Consider the following 4307-nt stretch of genomic DNA (forward strand, 5'->3'; position numbering starts at 1 on the left):
CTTTGAGGTCCGATTTGTTAATTTAGCTCCCAGCTCCCTAAATTCAGCTTCTAATTCCTCAGACACAGAGAGTCAGACTCAAACACATAAAGAGCACTCTGAAGACAGAGAGTGAGAGGCACAGATACATTGCACAATTCCATTTGTTTGAATGTTACAAAGTTAACGACAAATGCAGATTCAACAGAATAGATTCGGGTATAACTGAGCAGGATGGCAGGAAATCGGTTTGAATTTAAAGATTTACCAGGAGTGGGGTTCGAACCCATGCAGGTATAAAACCTTTGGATTTTCCGTCCAACGCCTTAATAACTCGGCCATGCTGGTTTTGTCAGTATTCGGATTTTGTCTTTGTGAGAATCTGGGCTGCAGCTCCACTCTCACAGACACAGGTTTTCAATGAGCATTTTCGAATATGTATAGTAATATTGACACAGGGGCAACTCTCCTGTTCTTTTTCGAGTAATGCTCTGGGAACTTTCACATCCACCCGAGGGTGCAGACGGAGCTTCAATTTAACATTTTATCCGAAAGTCAACAGCTTCAACAATGCAAAATCCCCCAAGTACTGCATTTGAATGTCAGCCCAGATTATATGTTCAAGTCTCAGGAGTGGGACTTACACACACAACCTCCTTATTCAGTCGAGAATGCTGCCACTGAACGAAAGCCGATACCAAAGTTCACATCCGTTTTATTTTCCCCAAGTCTTTTTATAAAGTTTCAGGACATACAGAAGTAATATTCAACATTTTAAAAAAGCTTCATTGTCGCAGCGGAATTGAACGCCTACCTCGCGCGTGAAAGAGAGGGATATTAACTAAGACACGAATGAGGAGCTGACGGGTGTGGATTCTGTCAGTGCAGGAATCGAGCTGAGAACAGAAATGGACACCATGAGAAGTAGACAGACACATTGAGAGACAGAGACAAACCGACAAACAGGGAGAGACAGACAGCGAGATAGAGACAACGTGAGACAGAAAGTGTGAGACTGAGAAGGAGAGGCAGACTGAGTGAGAAAAAGACACAAACACACACACATACAGATATAAAGAGAGAGAGGGAAACAGTGAGAGAAAGACAGTGATAAAGACAGTAACAAGGAGAGAGACAGATGAAGAGTGAGCGACAGATAGAGAGATATAGAGAGATATAAACAGAAAATGATGGAAATACTCAGCAGGTTAGAGACAGGAACTAACAGAGACAGGCAAATAGAGACAGACAGGTCGAGACATAGACAGACAGAGATGATGGGAATGAGAGAGACAGTCAGACAGAGAGACTGAGAGAATCCCACTGGAACAGAACTGGACATCGTGAGAAAGAGACAGACACGTTGAGAGACAGACAAAGAGGGAAACAGGGAGAGACAGACAGCGAGATAGAGGCAAAGAGAGACAGAAAGTTTGAGATTGAGAGGGAGGGTCAGTCTGAATGAGAAAACGACTCAAACACATACATACACAGAGATGTGTTTGTGTGCTCCATAAAGAGAAGGAGGCAAATATGATGCAATGATAGAGACAAAGACAGGGACAATGAAAGAGACAAAGAGGGAGACAGATAGAGAGAAAGACAGATAGAGACAATTATTCGGTTCTGTCTTTACAAATGAAGATACAAAAAACCTTCCGAATGTACGAGGGGACTGTGCATCTCGTGAGAATGAGGAACAGAAAGATATCCTTATTGGCGGGAAATTGTGTTGGAGAAATTGTTGGGATTAAAAGCCGATAAATCCCCGGCTCCTGATAGTCTGCATCCCAGAGTACTTAAGGAAGTGGCCCTAGAAATAGTGAATGCATTGTTGATCATTTTCCAACAATCTATCGACTCTGGATCAGTTCCTATGGACTGGAGGGTAGCTAATGTGATGGCACTTTTTAAAAAAGGAGGGAGAGAGAAAGCAGTTAATTATAGACCAGTTAGCCTGGCATCAGTCGTGGGGAAAATATTGGAATCAATCATTAAGGATGAAATAGCAACCCATTTGGAAAGCAGTGACAGGATCGGACCGAGTCAGCATGGATTTATGAAAGTGAAATCACGCTTGACGAATCTTCTGGAATTTTTTGAGGATGTAATGAGTAGAGTGGACAAGGGAGAACCAGTGGATGTGGTGTATTTGGACTTTCAATAGGCTTTTGACAAGGTCCCGCACTAGAGATTGGTGCACAAAATCATAGCGCATGGTATTGGGATTAATATACTTACATGGATAAAGAACTGGTTGGCAGACAGGATGCAGAGAATCGGGATAAACGGGTCCTTTTCAAACTGGCAGGAAGTGACTAGTGGGGTGCCGCAGGGCTCAGTGCTGGGACTCCAGCTCTTTACAATATACATCAACGATTTGGTTGAAGGAATAGAGTGTAATATCTCCAAGTTTGCGGATGACACTAAACTGGGTGGCGGTCCGAGCTGTGAAGAGGATGCTAAGAGGCTGCAGGTTGAATTGGACAGATTAGGTGAGTGGGCAAATACATGGCAGATGCTGTATAATGTGGATAAATGTGAGGTTATCCATTTTGGGGGTAACAACACGAAGGCAGAATATTATCTGAATGGCGGAAAACTAGAAAAAGGGGAGATGCAGTGAGACCTTGATGTTATGGTTCATCAGTCACTGAAAGTGGGCATGCAGGTACAGCAGGCGGAAAAGAAGGCAAATGGTATGTTGGCCTTCGTAGCTAGAGGATTTGAATATAGGAGCCAGGAGATCTTACTGCAGTTGTACAAGGCCTTAGTGAGGACACACCTGGAATATTGTGTTCAGTTTTGGTCTCCTAGTCTGAGGAAGGACGTTCCTGCTGTTGAGGGAGTGCAGCGAAGGTTCACCAGACTGATTCCAGGGATAGCAGGACTGTCATATGAGGAGAGATTGGATCAACTAGGCCTTTAATCACTGGCGTTTAGAATGATGAGAGGGGATCTCATAGAATCATATAAGATTCTGACGGGAATGCACAGGTTAGATTCGGGAAGAATGTTCTCGATGTTGGGGAAGCCAGAACCAGGGGACATAGTCTTAGGATAAGATGTAGGCCATTTAGCAGTGAGATGAGTAGAAACTTCTTCACTCAGAGAGTTGTTGACCTGTGGAATTACCTGCCACAGAGATTTGTTGAAGCCAGTTCATTGGATATATTCAAGAGAGAGTTAGATATGGTCCTTACGGTTAAGTGGATGAAGTGGGATGGAGAGGAAAACAGGAAAGGGTAACTGAAAGAATGATCAGCCATGATAATATTGAATGGCAGTGCAGGCTCGAAGGGCCTAATGGCCTACTCCTGCAGCTTTTTTCTATGTTTCTATGTTTCAAAAACAGAAAATGATGGAAATGTTCATCAGATTAGAGACAGGGACAAAATGAGACAGGCAAAGACACGGACAGGGAGTGCTGCACTTGAGTGTTTGCCAAGATGAAAATGCTCAAGTCTCAGAAGTGCGACTTGAACACACAAACTCCCGATTCAGTCGAGAATGCTGCCACTGAAACAAAGCCGATACAAAAGTTCACAACCTTATTATTTCCCCCAGTCTGTTTTATAAGTTCCAGGACATACCAAATTCATGGTGATGATTTCCACAGACAGTTGCACATACACAGAGACATATATAGAGATAGACAGACACAGAGACACACACACATAACCAAATAATTGCACGCACCAACGGGCAGGTACAGATGCCTTCGTCATCTCGAGGGATAGACAGGCTGAATCACTGTCGCAACTTTGACTGATGCTTGCGATTTTTGAAACGGATGTATCGTGAATATTGCAGATTAATTAAAATGAGAAAAAAATGTCAGTGTTGAAAGCTGTGGGACGTTATTCCATCTATCTCAGGATCAGTTTGGCAGAGAACGGGTTATATTGTGAAATGAAATGAAAAATACTGAGAATCGCAGTCGGCAGGATTCGAACCTGCGCGAGATAACCCAATGGATTTTTTGTCCATCGCCTTAACCACTCGGCCACGACTACTGTGTTGCTGCCTTTTTTAACGTTACTCAGAAAAAACTCAGTCATCCATCTCTGTGCAGCAGACGGCCAAAGACTCCTGAAAAATTCTCCGTTTGCTAAAAATCTGGACGGGGCAATCTCCTCAACCTGTATTTTTACAGTTCGATATTGCTCTGGAACTTTTTAATATGAATCTCTTCCAAGAAACAGAAGTAAAATTATACGATTTGAAATAACTGCCTCCCCGTCGGGGAATTGAACCACGGTCTCCCGCGTGACAGGCTGGGATACTCACCACTATACTAACGAGGAACTGACATGTACCCATTCTGT

General features: G+C 43.3%; 1 non-coding gene across 1 annotated transcript; it reads right to left on the reverse strand.

The window, feature by feature from the left end:
- Positions 1–3914: 3914 nt before the first annotated feature.
- On the reverse strand, positions 3915–3995 carry trnaf-aaa (transfer RNA phenylalanine (anticodon AAA)). The gene has a single exon. It is a non-coding gene; the product is annotated as a tRNA-Phe (tRNA).
- Positions 3996–4307: the final 312 nt, after the last annotated feature.

This window comes from Pristiophorus japonicus, chromosome 23 (assembly GCF_044704955.1).
Source record: "Pristiophorus japonicus isolate sPriJap1 chromosome 23, sPriJap1.hap1, whole genome shotgun sequence".
Lineage (NCBI taxonomy): Eukaryota > Metazoa > Chordata > Chondrichthyes > Pristiophoridae > Pristiophorus > Pristiophorus japonicus.